This window comes from Cupressus sempervirens, chromosome 8, assembly GCF_028749045.1.
Source record: "Cupressus sempervirens isolate cs-2001-9-10 chromosome 8, ASM2874904v1, whole genome shotgun sequence".
NCBI lineage: Eukaryota > Viridiplantae > Streptophyta > Pinopsida > Cupressales > Cupressaceae > Cupressus > Cupressus sempervirens.
Window position 1 is genome coordinate 115,406,373 of NC_143125.1, and position 17,882 is coordinate 115,424,254.

Genomic DNA, 17,882 nt, shown 5'->3' on the forward strand with positions numbered 1-17,882 from the left:
ATCATCCTTGCTAATTACCTTTTAATCCTAAGTGTGTGCTCACACATGTGTGAGGAATCCTCACACATGTGTGAGAGATGTTCACACTTTCCATATCCCTCATGTCTTCCATGGCTCTTGTACACTTTTCCTTTTGCATGAGAGTCAAGGTGTCTCACACACACCTCTTGCACACTTGTCGTCTTGCATGGGAATCAAGATGTCTCACACATGTGTGAGAAGCCATGCTTCTTACACCTCTTGCACACTTGTCTCCTTCCATGAGAGTCAAATTGTCTCACACATGTGTGAGAAGCCATGCTTCTCACACCTCATTGATCATGTCACCATCAAAGGTTGCTCACACATGTGTGAGCATATTTTCCCCTTTGAATTGGTCAAAACCCTAATCCATGTGGAGTCTACTTGGTCTCCACCTCATTGACACCTTATTGATCCTGAGGGATCCTAGCCCTTCATTTCACATTCAATCTCAGACATCCATTGCATCCATTTCCTATAAAAAGAGAGCTCTCTCCTCATTTCCATAAGCAATATCTATCCCATTATTATGCTGCTGGATTTGTGAGCAACCACATCCCATGAGCAAGGAAATCATCTACACTTGATGGTTTCATGAGGTTTGCATAGTGATATTTTGAATAGTTTTATGCTCTTTTTTGTTTCATATTGCTTATTTACATGTTTATCTTCCATATTTTGAGGTTTGCATAATCATGTAAGAAGATGCATTAGTTTCTTAGTGTTATTCCTTTATTACATTTTTTATGCAATACAATATGATATTTTTGTGCCATAGGTTTATAATACTATTTCTTTATTATCATTTTTTTTGGTATTGGATAGCAACAAGAAAGTGGGTGCCAGTGTTTGTGAAATGATTTATAATATCTATTGTCAAGGTCAATTAGTTGAGAAGGTAGATGTAAGATATAATTTAGTTCAACACATTATTGAATCTATGCAACAACAATTACTAATGATTAAATAAAGCACAACTATAGGAAAGATGAAGACATTTAGGTTTATAAGTTACTTTTGCTACCTTTTTTTAGCAAAGCATCACCTAATATTTGAGATAGAGAACAAGAAGCTTGATATTGAGGTTTGTAACTTTGATGAGAAAACCCAGAAGAAATCAGAGACTCCAAGTCCAGTATGTGAGTGGACACATAAGACGAGGATGACTACTAACAATAATAACTACAATTATTTTGTAGAATTTTTTTGGCACCTATTTACTAAAAAATACAAGCACTTTGATGCCTAGATTACCTGTGTCTTGTAAAGATTGCATTCAGCTAGGAAGTCAAATTCAATTGGCTGACTAGTTCTTCATGGAAGAGTACACTGTCTTAAGTTTTTACAGTACAATGGTTGAACCATGCAAAATTCTAATGCATGTTACAAAAAGGGTTTTTGTACTAGAATATATATGATAGATGGAGAGCGTAGATGAACTTTTCACTGGACAATAAAAGAAAATGATATTTCCTTCCTTGCCTTTTGCAATTGGAGGCCTCACATTTGAGATAAACGCTTTCAAAGTGGCAAATAAATTGGTAACTTTTTTTGGCTTTCATTTTGTCAGTCTCTGGAATTATGATCCATTGAACATAATTAAAAAAAAGACTTATTGCCAATCGAAACTCTGTGAGAAAATATCAACATTAGGAAATGCCATTGATAGAAAAGTTAAAAGAAAAGGATTCATGAGATGAGGTTAAGAAAGAGATGGAGAAACATGCACCAGAGAATAATATTCCAATGCAAGAATTGTCATCCCAAATTATGACATTGCATATATCAGAGTCACACAAATCAAAGCCTCTGACATACTTAAATTTCTACAAGAAAGCATCTCAACCTTCTAAGAGGTCTATGCCAAAAGCAATTAAAGAGGCATACACATCTGAATTTTGGTGTCAAAGCAAGATGATTGATTTTTGAAAAATGAGGCAAAATTTGGGTGAACCAAAGACATTAATAGGTTTTGAGGAAATTGAGGAGGATGAAATTTTCAACAATTATTGGAATAAAGAGCATCCAACTATACTATATGATTTTGGCAGTTGACAAATCAAAGCCATTAAGATACTTAAATTTCTACAAGAAAACATCTCAACCTTCTAAGAGGTCTATGCAAAAAGTAATTAAAGAGGCATGCACATCTGAATTTTGGTGTCAAACCAAGATGAATGATTTTTGGAAAATGAGGAAAAATTTGGGTGAACCAAAGACATCAATAAGTTTTGAGGAAATTGAGGAGGATGAACTTTTCAACAATTATTGGAATAAAGAGCATCCAACTATACTATATTCAAAGACAAAAGGACCTCATGTCTGATGGAGACATTTAAGGTATTTAGGATTTTGGGTCAACCAGGGGCAGACATATTGTTAATCTTAAAATGAGTTATTCTATGATACAAAAAATGGGTTATATAGGTATAGGGCCCATTGGTACAAGTGGTGAAGGAATTTTGAATCCAATTCCAGTACTAGACCCACCCAAAAGAAGAAGTACACTAATCATTATACTTTGCAATGAGATTGAAGATGATTCATCTAGAAAGGGAAAAAAATATTATACTTTTTCTTCTGAAGGTCATCTCAACACAATATTTGTTAAATCTTTAAATCCAATTGTAGTTGATCCCACTGGCATTGGTATTGGCACTTGCACTAGCATGGATGAACCTTGTAAAAAAGAAAAAAGTTATGATAATTACAATGCAAGCAATGTTAGTGGTTACTTCACCAATGTATGCACCAATAGCTTCTGTATAAAACCCTGAAAATAGTCCTAAAATGTAAGGATTTGGAATGAGCCATCTTCAGTATGTTGGCAACCCTCAAAATACAATTGTAGGTGGAGTAATTTTAACTAGAGTTGGAGGAGCATACAATAATACTGTCATGCCCAAGGTATGAGGCAAGAACACAATTTTTTTATTTAAAATTTTTAAATTAATAATTAAAATGCTCTAAGTTCGATAAGGTTGTGATCATAGTTTAAGAAAAAAGGTTCTCTACATATCATCTTAAGTTTAAAAACTCTTGTGGATGAATACATCGTTAAGATTTTGAAACTTCCGTTACTAAGCTAATTTCGTCAAAAGTTATGTTATTACATTAACTTACAACAATATGTGAAAAATTATTTAGATAACAATGTAAATGAATTTGGATTTAAGATTAATTAAAATATCTAATCAAATAAAATCTACATTTAAATTTACTTTAAATAGCCAATTAACCTTTAAAAATAAAACTACTTAATACTTAAAATTGAAATTAACATTAATATTAAAAGTAACTAAATTTACATTTACAAAGTTAAACAAAACTATATTAAAATAAAAACTAACTAAAATTATTAACAAATAACAAAACATATACTAAAACTTAAAACTTTAATAAATTAAACTAACTTTAATGAAAAACTCTATAAAATGTAAAAAGAAATAAAACATACTAAAAATTTAATTAAAAAACTATTACTAAACTATAAACTAACTTAAATTTAAAACTAACAACTAAAACATTTAACAAAAAAAAACTAAAAAAAACTAACATAACATTAACACTAACCTACTTACTAACCACACCCCCCCATACTAACACCTAACACTACCCCCTACACCCTACTCCCCATATGCTTCCCAAAGTCCAGGGCGCTGACCAACCAATTGAGCCTACGTCAGTCATGTCCCCCCACCCCCCCTACCTATCTTGTCATGGGTGAGGGCAAGTTGACTCCCAAGGAGAAAGACAGTTTTAATATAAACATATCAAATTTGTTAAAGCCTTCTCTAAATGAATAAGATGATGCGCACCAAACAAGATGATGGGGATGGGGTGATGTCACCCCATCATCATCACATTTTCTTTCAAAAAGATTTTTTCCAAGTTATATAGGAGCTACGCCCAACAAGGGGATTGGGGAAAGCATTTAATACATAAAGTTTTATAGGTAGATATAAGATATTTAGGATATTAGATTATAAATATTTTATATTATGATTATATTATATATATATATATATATATTTTAATGGTATTAATTCTCTTATGATATTCAAAATATAAAAAAATCTTAAAAGATTCTCTTTCACCAAAAAAAGAATAAATTGGTTCCCATACAAAAATCAGAGAGTTTTTACTCTCTTGAGACACATTTTTTTTGTTTGTCTTAATTTTTCTAAGTATAGATTTACAAGGTAATGTATATTTTTATTTTTATTTTTAAAAAAGGTATATTATTTGAATGGATTTAAAACATGGATTTAATAATTGTGTCCCAATAATACATGATTAATTGATCTCCTAAACAAACTTGAATTGAACTATCAACCATAACCATTTTTCTTTCCTTAACATAATTTTTATTTTTAACATAAAAGGAAACTTGAAAATTTTGCTTAATTAAACCATCATCATATCATCTTATTTCTAATGTGCATCCATTCAACTGAAAATTATGATTAAATCACATGATAAGCAATTATACTCAATCACCATTTTATTGGCAAACCTGATTCAAAGGCTCAGCCGGGAAAGAACCAGGAAGAAAACTTGACATCGTTGCCATTACAACAAGGTTTTGAAATAAAAATTACATAGGATTCCAATCCCAAAATTTATAACAATGTAATTGAATTTCCTTCATGACCCTCATCAAGGGTTCCATATCAATTTTGCAACACATTTCTAAGAACCATGGAGAGAACAGAATCTGATCAGGTGACAACAAGCATGACCAAGAGACAATTCAAACATGCATATTCATACAAGGTTTTCACAATAGGATTACAATAAATCAAAACTAGGGAAAGGTGGATTCTTTCAATAGGAGAAGTCAGGCACAACACCAAAATAGATGCCCAATCGGGGCTATAAACCAAGAACTTCCATTCTTCCATTTTAACATGCCATACTCATACGAGGTTTGTGCTGACAGGTAGGGGCCCATAACACCCTACCCTCTCTCCCTCTTCTCATCTTGAGAAGAGACTCTACACTGGTTGGAGTCGAACTAAAAGGACCTTTCCCAAAATTGGTCACTTCTGCCCTATCCAAGGGTGAGTAATACCAAAACACCCATACAAGAAAACCTCAAAATTCAAACATAAACATGAAAGGAAAACATTCAAAAAATATGTTTTTCAAATCTTCCCAACATACCCAACATACATACAAGCATTCAAACAACAAAAAAGTAGCATAAGCATGAAACAAGCATGAAAATCTGAACTAGGGAGATGAAGAACTTCTACCTTCACAAAGAGGTAATGACAAATGAACAATTTGAGTAGAGCTTTTCCCTTCCTTCCTTCACTCTTCCAAGACTCCTCTCTAAAAGTAGAGATTGGGTAACAACCTAAACTACTCCAAGAAGGGCCTCTAAATAAGCCTCAAACTCAACCACCAAAAAAAGCAATAACTTCTCCCACGCACCTACAAATCTAGAAGTTCCTAACTCAACCCATACTATCATTAACCACAAAGTGGAGTTGAGGTGATGCAACTCATGGTAGCCATAGTCAATTTTCGCACAAAGGCAAAAAGAGACTTTTTGAGTGATCTCAAAAGTCAATAAAAGGGGCTTAGGGGTTGGAAAAGACCCCCAACCCATACCCATACCCTTTGGGCATAAATATTTCATGTTTTAAAGCCTTAGGAATAGGTTTGGGACCAAAAAAAAGCTAGGAAATAATTAGGACCATCTAACAACTCTAAAATAGCAGATTAAGCACTAATCCGGATTAAGGGTGACTAAACTCGATTAAGAACCAAATTAGCAAAAAGACACTAACTTAATCTGACTTAGGTCCATAAGTTACACAGCTAACCCTAATAAGCATGCTGAAGATCACAAAAAATTCACGAGTGTCAAGCGACACTAAAAGAACATAGTTACAAACATTAACATTTACTGATCACAGAAAGATACATACATACATCTCACAATTAATTTAATTACAAACAACAAGGTTTCCAAAATTAGCACATAGGGATCAATTCTGTTCCTTCATCGAGTTTCTCGGCTAAAATATCCTGCACACTCATTGCACACATCAGTAGCCTCGTAAAATCACATGTACGTATGTATATACATATCAAAAATTCACATAAATTGAAACATACATCAATCAGGGTTTCTTTCATCCTACTTAATTCTTAACCATTTAAAATCTCTTAAACCAAAATGTTAATCCTACCTTTTACTTAATTCATCAACATACATATACATAAAATATTAAATGACGAACATCAAATATCTGAAAATAACATCACGCAACATGAAATAATATAATATGTTCAAAATATTAGATAATGTCTCGACATCTCAAGTCGTGAGTATCAAAATAATAGTAATGTATCACTATTGTATGATGGGTCGGGGCGAGGCCTCACATCCTCCCCCCCTAGGCATGAACTTCCTCTTGGAGTTCATCAAAAAGATAAGGGTACTGAGATCGCATCTACACTGCATCCTCCCATGAAGCTGTGACCTCATCGTAACAATCCCACTGGACCCTAACCTGGTCTAGCTCTTAGCCTCGAAGTGCTAGGGTCCGTCGGGCAATAATACGGATAGGCTCCAGTGCTAGCTGTTCGTCCGACTCCACCTATAAAGCATTCCAATATATAATATGAGACTCATCATAAATCTATCCTCTAAGTACAAAAATGTGAAACACATCGTGGATGCATGATAGGCTAGTTGGAAAAGCTAAATGGTATGCAACAGGTCCTATCCTCTCTAGGATCTCAAATGGGCCAAAAAATTGGGGTGCCAACTTAGAGCCCTTTCTGAATCAAATCGGACTCTTGTACGGTCTCACCCTCAAGAAAAATCTATCACCAACCTGATACTCTCGATCTGTCCTCTTCACATCAGTATACTTCTTCTGCCTATCCTATGCCTCTCTCAGGTGCTATCTAATTAGGGTCACCTACTGCTCCATCTCCTTTACTAACTGGGGACCAATAGACACTCAATCCTCGATCTTATCCCAATCTAAGGGTGTCCTGCATAGTCTCCCATACAAGGCCTCATACGGTGGCATACCTATGGAGGAATGGTGGCCATTGTTATAGGAAAACTCAACAAGATGTAGGTATTCCTCCCATTTGACCTGATGGTCCATCATGTAAATACATAGCATGTCCTCCAAAACCTGATTCATTCACTCAATCTGGCCATCGGTCTGAGGATGGTATGCTATACTAAAATTGAGCCTAGTGCCCAAAGCTGCCTATAACTCTCTCCAAAATGAAGAAGTGACCAATGAGTCTCTATCAAAGATGATCTTACGAGGAACACCATGAAGTCTGACAATGTCCTGCAAGAACACCTGAGCTATGTCTTGTGCTATGTACATAGTATGCACGAGTGAGAAATGGGCAACCTTGGTCAATGTGTCAACTATCACCAAAATGGTATCATGGTGGCGAGATGACATAGGAAGACCAACAATGAAATCCATAGATATAGTATCCCATTTCCACTCTACAATCTTATGCGGCTGAAGAAGCCCACCAGGATGACGGTGCTCCGCCTTCACCCTCTGGCACTCAAGGCATCTTGCAATTATGCTAGCAATCTGCACTCTCATGCCTAGCCAATGATACAACTACCTCAAATCTGCATGTAACTTCCTAACACCAGGGTGCGCTGCATAAGGTGCTCTGTGAGCCTCAAGTACAATGAGCTTGCACAAACCCCCAATGGACCTCCCCTATGACATAAAAGTTTGTCAAACTCCAAGGAATACTTTGAATACTTCCCTTCCAAGGGTCTCTAAAAATGCATTATTTGAATCACTTATGCATAAAACTCATTAGCTGGTAAGTGCTATAAGATCCACTCTTTCAAGTCAGTACAAGTAGTCATAGATGAAATCTCATGGCGCATTCTACTTAAGGTATCTGCAACCACATTCTCCTTTCCCTTGATGTAATGAACATCAAAATCATACTCACATAGAAATTCCATCCACCTTCTTTGCCTACCATTAAGGTTTGACTGAGAAAATATATACTGCAAGCTCTGGTGATTGGAATGAAGCTCAAATCTATGACCCAGAAGGAAGTGTCACCTTCTCACCAAGCCATGAACCAATGCTGCAAGTTCTAGGTCATGAGTAGGATAATTGAGTTCACGAGTCTTCAAATTCTTAGACTCAAAGGAAATAGGTCATCCATCTTGCATAAGGACTACACCTATACCATCTAAAGATGCATCAGTGCACACCACAAAATCTACAATAGGATCTGGTACTGCAAGAATCGGTGCACTTGTGAGGGCTCTCTTGAGCTCTTGAAAAGCTTTACTACACTTCTCTGTCCACTCGTACTTCTTCCCCTTTTTTTGAAGAGATGTGATGGGGTGTGCCAATCTAGACAATCCTGAAATAAAGCATTGGTAATATCATGCTAGCCCCATAAAGCTCCTCATTTCAGTAACACTGGTGGGTGCAGGCCAATCCATGATGACCCTAATCTTTGATGGGTCTACTAAGACTCCATCACCTGATATGACATGACCCAAATAATGTATCTCAAGTCTGAAGAACACACACTTTGACAAGCTGCCAAACAACTGATTCTCTCTCAGCTTCTGCAATACCTACCTCAGGTGCTCTTTATGCTCTTTCTTGTCATGCGAATAAATTAGAATGTCATCAAGAAAAACAACCACAAACTTATCTAAAAAGGTATGAAATACTCCATTCACGAGGCTCATGAATATAGCTGGAGCATTCGTGAGGCCAAATGGTACCATGGTGAACTCGTAGTGACCATACCTAGTATGAAAAGCAATTTTGGGGATATCACTATCCACAATCCTAAACTAATGATAACTCGACTTCATATCAATATTTGAAAATACTCTAGCACCCTGCAACTGATTAAAGAGATCATCGATTCTAGGAAGAGGATATCGGTTCTTGATGGTCACTTTGTTCAATTGTTGATAATCAATACACAACCTAAGTGATCCATCCTTCTTCTTGACAAAGATCACTGGTGCACCCCAAGGTGACACACTAGGTCGAATATGCCCCTTCTCTAAGAGTTCCTCCAACTGAGCCTTTAGCTCACTAAGCTCATGAGTAGTCATCCTTTATGGTGCTTTTGAAATTGGCTCAGCTCCTGGCACAAGGTCTATGTGAAAATCCACTACTCTAGGTGGAGGCATACCAGGAAGCTCTAAAGGAAACACATCTACAAACTCTTACAGGATTGGAAAATCATCAAGGGATGGCTCCCCCTCTGAATCTTCCTCTCTATCACTAATGATGATAGTGAACAATTGACAACCCTTTCGCATGCACCGTCTAAGCTACATAGCAGAAATCATACGAAGGGACACAAGTCTCTTCACTCTGAAGATCTCCCTAGAGATACCATCATCATCCACACATTCCACCCTCTTCTGTCAACAATCCATCTTGGCGCTGTGGGCATAAAGCCAATCCATGCCAAGAACAACATCATAAGAACCTAGAGGGGTAATGCATAGATCAGACATAGTGGACATGTCTCCAATCTGCATCTGGCAACTCTGCACCATGGACCTAACTGACACTTTGGCTCTTGAGGCTAATTCTACTTCCCAACTAACATCCTATCTAACTACCACTAGCCCGTAATGCTCCACCACAAATGGAGATATAAAAGAGTCAGTAGCTCCAAAATCAAATAAAACTACAACCATAAAGCCCTGTATAATACTTGTAGCCTCGATAATTGTGGCTTGATGCTCAGCCTGGTAGTTTTCAACCACTGCAAAAACTCTATGGGACCTACCCATGTCACCAACTGTCAGTTTTGAAAAAGCCCTACTCTGACCACTGGATACCTATCCCTACAGACACTCCCTAGCTATATGACCCATGCCACCACAAGTGTAGCATGGTCCTCGGGTATAAGATCGTGCACCCTATGATCCAGACTACTGTGGACCTCTTGACCTACTAGATCCATTGTATCCACCCCTAAAAGATTGCTGAGTCTTTATTGACTGAGACTATGGGGCCTATACTTTCTAATCCTGCTTGGGACCCTATGACTGCCACTGCTTGGGCTTGGAGCCCTAATAACTGTGAGAAGGTTTTTGCTGCTTCTGCTGCTATGGTTTTGATTGCTGAGACTGTTGGCCCTTAGAGGACCTTGCTGTATAGTTTTGATTCCCTTTCCAAGGGGGTTTCTGCTAGGAAGAGTTTTGATTCTGAGACCGATCTCATGACTCCTGCCTACCTCGAGTATCCTCAACAACTAGTGCTATCTCCACTACCTATCTAAAGGTGGTAGAGAAGGCCATCTGAATTGGGCCCTAAATTGAGAAATTTAGACCCATGATAAAGTGATGCACTCATAGTTTCTTGTCCTTCATGTATTCCACATAAGGAAGGAGCTCGAGAAACCTGCTCTCGCATTGAGCCACTGTAAGACCTCTCTGATAAAGAGAATGAAACTCCTCTATTTGTTTCTATCAAAAATGCTCTGACAAGTACCTCTCTTAGAATTTGTCTAGGAAAGACTCCCATGTGAGGGTGTCCATCCTCACTCCTCCTATGGTCTCCTCCTGATGCCACCAATTGGAGGCATCCTCTCTTAGCTGATGAACTACTAAGCATGCCTTTAGATTACTCCCATAAAGTTGTAATCCAAAACACCACTATAGGCTCTATAACCATGCCTCTGTTACTATTCCCTTAGTGGAATCGGTAAATAATGGTGGCCCAAGTCGAATCAATTCCCTGATATCATCTCCTATATGTCTAGGAGGTCTGTCAAGTGGGGGTCCTCTCTGGTGTATTGACTCTTCCTCATGCTCACCCTAACCCTCTATCTATCTCAGTGGGGGACTCCTAGTCCTCTCTCTAACTCCAGGTCCCTCTGCTTCCACTACTGGAATCTGCTGAACTACAGGTACTACTCTCTACTGAACTACACTGATCAAAGTTTGAAGTGCATCTATATTATCCTAGTTCAGGTTCGATGGTGGTGGAGGTGAAGGTGGTGCTGGTGGAGGTGGTCCATCCTCCTGTCCCGCCCTACCACCCCTAGCCCTACGACCTCTACCTCGCCGGTTGCTTCGAGTAACATGAGTCATCTACATAATTAAAAGTTTGCGTTAAGTTTAGGAAGCACAATGGTTTAAGGTTCCTAGTGTTGAAACACGGGCTCTGATACCAAAATGTCATGCCCAAGGTATGAGGCAAGAACACAATTTAAAAATAAAATAAAATAATAATAATTAAAATGCTCTAAGTTCGATAAGGTTGTGATCACAGTTTAAGAAAAAGGGTTCTCTACATATCATCTTAAGTTTAAAAACTCTTGTGGAGGAATACATCATTAAGATTTTGAAACTTTTGTTATTAAGCTGATATCGTCAAAAGTTATGTTATTACATTAACTTACAACAATATGTGAAAAAATATTTAGATAACAATGTAAATGAATTCGGTTTTAAGATTAATTAAAATATCTAATCAAATAAAATCTACATTTAAATTTACTTTAAATAGCCAATTAACCTTTAAAAATAAAACTACTTAATAATCAAAATTTAAATTAACATTAATATTAAAAATAACTAAATTTACATTTACAAAGTTAAGAAAAAATATATTAAAATAATAACTAACTAAAATTATTAACAAATAAAAAAACATATACTAAAACTTAAAACTTTAATAAATTAAACTAACTTTAATGAAAAACTCTATAAAATGTAAAAAGAAATAAAACATACTAAAACTTTAATTAAAAAACTATTACTAAACTATAAACTAACGCAAATTTAAAACTAACAACTAAAACATTTAACAAAAAAAAAAAAAAAAACTAACATAACATTAACACTAACCTACTTACTAACCACACCCCCCCATACTAATACCTAACACTACCCCCTACACCCTACTCCCTACACCCCACTCCCCCTGCGCTTCCCAAAGTCTAGCACACTGACCAACCAACTGATCCTGCGTTAGTCATTCCTCCCCCCCCCCCCCCCCCCCCACCTATCTTGTCATGGGTGAGGGCAAGTTGACGCCCAAGGAGAAAGGAAGTTTTAATATAAACATATCAGATTTGTTAAAGCCTTCCCTAAATGCATAAGATGATGTGCGCCAAACAAGATGATGGGGATGGGGTGATGTCACCCCATCATCATTACATTTTCTTTTAAAAAGATTTTTTCCAAGTTATATAGGAGCTATGCCCAACAAGGGGATTGGGGAAAGTATTTAATACATAAAGTTTTATAGGTAGATATAAGATATTTAGGATATTAGATTATAAATATTTTATATTATGATTATATTATATATATATATATATATATATATATATTAATGGTATTAATTTTCTTATGATATTCAAAATATAAAAGAATCTTAAAAGATTCTCTATCACCAAAAAAAGAATAAATTGGTTCCCATACAAAAACCAGAGAGTTTTTACTCTCTTGAGACACATTTTTTTTGTTTGTCTTAATTTTTCTAAGTATAGATTTACAAGGTAATGTATATTTTTATTTTTATTTTTACAAGAGGTATATTATTTGAATGGATTTAAAACATGGATTTAATAAGTGTGTCATAATAATACGTGATTAATTGATCTCCTAAACAAACTTGAATTGAACTATCAACCATAACCATTTTTCTTTCCTTAACATAATTTTCATTTTTAACATAAAAGGAAACTTGGAATTTTTTCTTAATTAAACCATCATCATATCATGTTATTTCTGATGTGCATCCATCCAACTAAAAATTACGATTAAATCACATGATAAGCAATTATACTCAATCACCATTTTATTGGCAAACCTGATTCAAAGGCTCAGCCGGGAAAGAACCAAGAAGAAAAGTTGGCGTCATTGCCATTACAACAAGGTTTTGAAATACAAATTACATAGGATTCCAATCCCAAAATTTACAACAATGTAATTGAATTTCCTTCATGACCCTCATCAAGGGTTCCATATCAATTCTGCAACACATTTCTAAGAACCGTGGAGAGAACAAAATCTGATCAAGTGACAACAAGCATGACCAAGAGATAATTCAAACATGCATATTCATACAAGGTTTTTGCAATAGAATTCACAATAAATCAAAATTAGGGAAAGGTGGATTCTTCCAATAGGAGAAGTCAGGCACAACACCAAAATAGATGCCCAATCGGGGCTATAAACCAAGAACTTTCGTTCTTCCATTTTAACATGCCATACTCATATGAGGTTTGTGCTGATAGGTAGGGGGCCATAAAACCCTACCCTCTCTCCCTCTTCTCATCCTGAGAAGAGACTCTACACTGGTTGGAATCCAACTAAAAATACCTTTCCCAAAATTGGTCACTTTTGCCCTATCCAAGGGTGAGTAATACCAAAACACCCATACAAGAAAAACTAAAAATTCAAACATAAACATGAAAGGAAAACATTCAAAAAATATGATTTTCAAATCTTCCCAACATACCCAACATACATACAAGCATTCAAACAACAACAAAGTAGCATAAGCATGAAACAAGCATGAAAATCTGAACTAGGGAGATGAAGAACTGCTACCTTTACAAAGAGGTAATGGAAAATGAAAAATTTGAGTAGAGCTTTTCCCTTCCTTCCTTCACTCTTCCAAGACTCCTCTCTAAAAGTAGAGATTGGGTAACAACCTAAACTACTCCAAGAAGGGCCTCTAAATAAGCCTCAAACTCAACCACCAAAAAGAGCAATAACTTCTCCCACCCACCTACAAATCTAGAAGTTCCTAACTCAACCCATACTATGGTTAACCACAAAGTGGAGTTGAGGTGATGCAACTCATGGTAGCCATAGTCAATTTTCGCACAAAGGAAAAAAGATACTTTTTGAGTGATCTCAAAAGTCAATAAAAGGGGCTTAGGGGTTGGAAAAGACCCCCAAACCATACCCATACCCTTTGGGCATAAATATTTCATGTTTTAAAGCCTTAGGAATAGGTTTGGGACCAAACAAAAGCTAGGAAATAATTAGGACCATCTAACAACTCTAAAATAACATATTAAGCACTAATTTGAATTAAGGGTAACTAAACTCGATTAAGAACCAAATTAGCAAAAAGACACTAACTTAATCTAACTTAGGTCCAAAGGTTACACAGCTAACCTTAATAAACATGCTGAAGATCACAAACAATTCACGAGTGTCAAACGATACTAAAAGAACATAGTTACAAACATTAACATTTACTGATCACGAAAAGATACATACATACATCTCACAATTAATTTAATTATGAACAACAAGGTTTCCACAATTAGCACATAGGGATCAGTTCTATTCTTTCGTCAGGTTTCTTAGCTAAAATATCTTGCAGACTCATTGCACACATCAGTAGCCCCATAAAATCACATGTACATATGTATATACGTATCAAAAATTCACATAAATTGAAACATTCATCAATCAGGGTTTCTTTCATCCTACTTAATTCTTAACCACTTAAAATCTCTTAAACCAAAATGTTAATCCTAACTTTTACTTAATTCATCAACATACATATACATAAAACATTAAATGACGAACATCAAATATCTAAAAATAACATCACACAACATGAAATAATATAATATGTTCAAAGCATCAGATAATGTCTCAACATCTTGAGTCGTGAGTATCAAAATAATAGTAATGTATCACTATGCTACGATGGGTCAGGGTGAGGCCTGACAAATACAACTAATAATTCAGCTTTCAAATACTCAATTGTGTCAGCAAACCCAAATTTTAGTTTAAAGGAGTTTGTATCAAAGTTTGATCAGACAAGAAAAGGAAATAGGAAAATTATGAAGACTTCAAAAAGTGATGCAATTTCTAAATGTTAGGGATCTACTAATAATATATTTCTAACATATAATCCAAACACTGAAATGTTGAACTTCATGGTTGTTATGCCCTTGGCTAGAGATAATAATTCACCACAAAATGTAATAATCATAACAATGTACAAGTTACTAGTCTTCAAATGGATTTCTCAAAAGTGAAAAATATTGACAAAATCAATATATCAAAAGACAGTAGCAAAATGGTTTAATCTACACTTCTGAAAGTGGAGAGGAAAAACAAAAGGTCTACAAAGTAAATAGAAAAGTTATAGGCATACCTTGATAATGTGAAGGCCAAGGAGAAAGCAACAAACAATAGGTTCGAAGAATTGCAAAACAAAATAAAGAATTCTTCTTCTACAGAGGCAATTTTCCAACAAGAAAAGATGAATGAACAACTAAAAATTTGACTAAAGAATTGGATTAGTGCAAAAAAAAGAGTTTAGCATGAAAAAGTCTCTACTACACAGTTGTTCAAGTCTGTAGAGAGTAGTGCATAGGTCAACAATAAATTGAAAACTAACCTAGACTTTGCTGTCAAGGAAAATAATAATTTGAAGATTGAATTGGATAATGAAAAGAAAAAAGAGGAGTCTAAGGTAAGGATAATTGATAATTTGTAGAAGGAATTGGGTAATGAGAAGAAAAAAGAGTAGTCTAGTGCAAACACAATCCATAATTTGAAGAAGCTATTGGAGAATATAAAGAAAAAAGAGGAGTCAAGTGCAAAAACAATCCTTTATTTGAAGGAATTGGAGAATTTAAAGAAAATGAAGTTTAGTTCTATTGCAAATAGTAACACAATCCACCATATGAAAAAGGAATTGGAAAATGCAAAGAAAAAAGATGAGTCAACTACAAAGAAAATCTTGGATTTGAAGAAGGAATTGGAGAACATGAAGAAAGAGGAGTCTACTCAAACACTCGATGATTTGAAGAAGGAATTGGACAATGCAAAGAAAAAGGAGGAGTCCATTGCGAAGATAATCCATGATTTGAAAAGGGAACTCGAGGATGAGATGAAAAAAGAGGTAACTACTGCAAAGACAATCTAAGATTTGAAGAATAAATTGAAGGATGAGAGGAAGAGAGCAACTAATTGGCAAGGGCAAGTAGAGGAAATACATAAAAAGAGTGAAATAGAGATGTCTGAAATGAAGAAAAAGATGGAGAATGTAATTGCACAAAATATAATGACATCTTCCAAAGACCATCATGCCAAGGATACTATAATAAACACTTAAGTCTATCAAATAAGAAAATTGGGAGAAAATAATGAATAATAGTAATGGTTTGTTTGAATGACTTGATTTAAATAGCAATCTTAGAGTTGTTTTTGAAAATGTAAAAAAAAGATGTTGAGGGTAAAAGAAGTATCTTCACCAATTCCTTAAAAAATATTACTAAACAAATTTTGAGTAAAGTACAAAGATCTAGTGAGTGATTTGGCAAACCAAGGAATAAATGACTACTTGGATATCTCTATAATGACCTTTGGTATCTGTCACAATTGTGAACAATTAATAGAAATAGATGACGCTCTCAAATCTGCTTCTAGAGACTTGATGAAGATGAATCACAACATACTGAACTTGCTAAATGCTTCATTACCAAATCTAGCTTACTTAGATGGAAAATTCATTGGAAACAAAGATTACATGAAAAAGTTGCACAACACCATGAATTCTAATTCAGGCAACTTGCCTAAGGAAACCACTCTAGAAAGAATTGTGAGTTGCATCAAACCACTATCAATAATGAATGCAATTATAGATAAATTCCTAAATTTATGTAAAAATATCTCTTCAAAGTATTCATTGTTGATGAGGTTACAACTATTTAGCTACAACCTCAAAAAAAAAAACATCACTGGAGCTGGGTAATCTCCTCAAACTATTACTGTTACTGTCAGTGACAGTCATAGCTGATAGCACTAAGAAGTAACAACTTAGTAAGTGATAGTACTATAATCATTTTGTTACCTGTTTCTTAACAACTTAGTAAGTGATAGTACTATAATAATTTTGTTACCTATTTCTGTTGAATTTCAAATTTTGGATTTAATTTCAACTTTGTTTAATGTTAATTGTTATAGAATTCAAGAGCCATCATATCAGAATAGTTGGACAACTAGGCATTGACATACTATTACTACACATAGCAGATGGAAAAAATTTCTCTACTCCTACCTGAAGAAATTGTATAATTGGCAATCTAATTGTACACACATAATGTATTATATAGTAATAATCTGATTATATATACAATTACAAATTGACCTATAACTATTGTTGCTCCCTTGTATCTATAAAAGGGAATTTAGGGTCATTTGACATTAAGTCATTTGCAAAGGGTTTTAATTGTTTGTAATTGTTAAATGTATTATGTTATAGGCTGATTTATAATTATAAATTATAATACAATTTTTTTTAAAAATAAAGCTTATTCTATTAAATGTATTATGTTACAATTTCTTAAAGAAACTAGAATCAATGAAAAAAAACTAGAATGAATGAAAATCTCAAGTTCAACATGTATTATTGTATTAAAATTAGAATCAATGAAAATCTCAACATGTTTAAAAAATAAAATCAATGAAAATCTCAACATCTGTAGACTCTAAAAGTAAAAAAATAGTTTCAATGAAAATCTCAACATGTGTAGACTCTAAAAATTAAAAACTAGTTTCAATAAAAATCTCAGCATGAAAGTTTGTAACATCAACATGTTTGAAAAAAAATAAAAAATCTATAAAAGGATAGTGAATTAAGGCTATAAATTAACTTCTACAAACATAGTTAATTAGTAGATAGAGTCTTAGACCAGAGCTACTAGCTTACTACTTGACTCACACAGAAGTTAGAACTTGAATTTGAGAAGTTGCTATAGTTGCCATTTTGCTTGGACTAGCTCAACATCACTATCATCAGAATCCTCCTCATTTATTGCAGATAGCATTTTAATGTTCATCTGTTTTCTTTAGT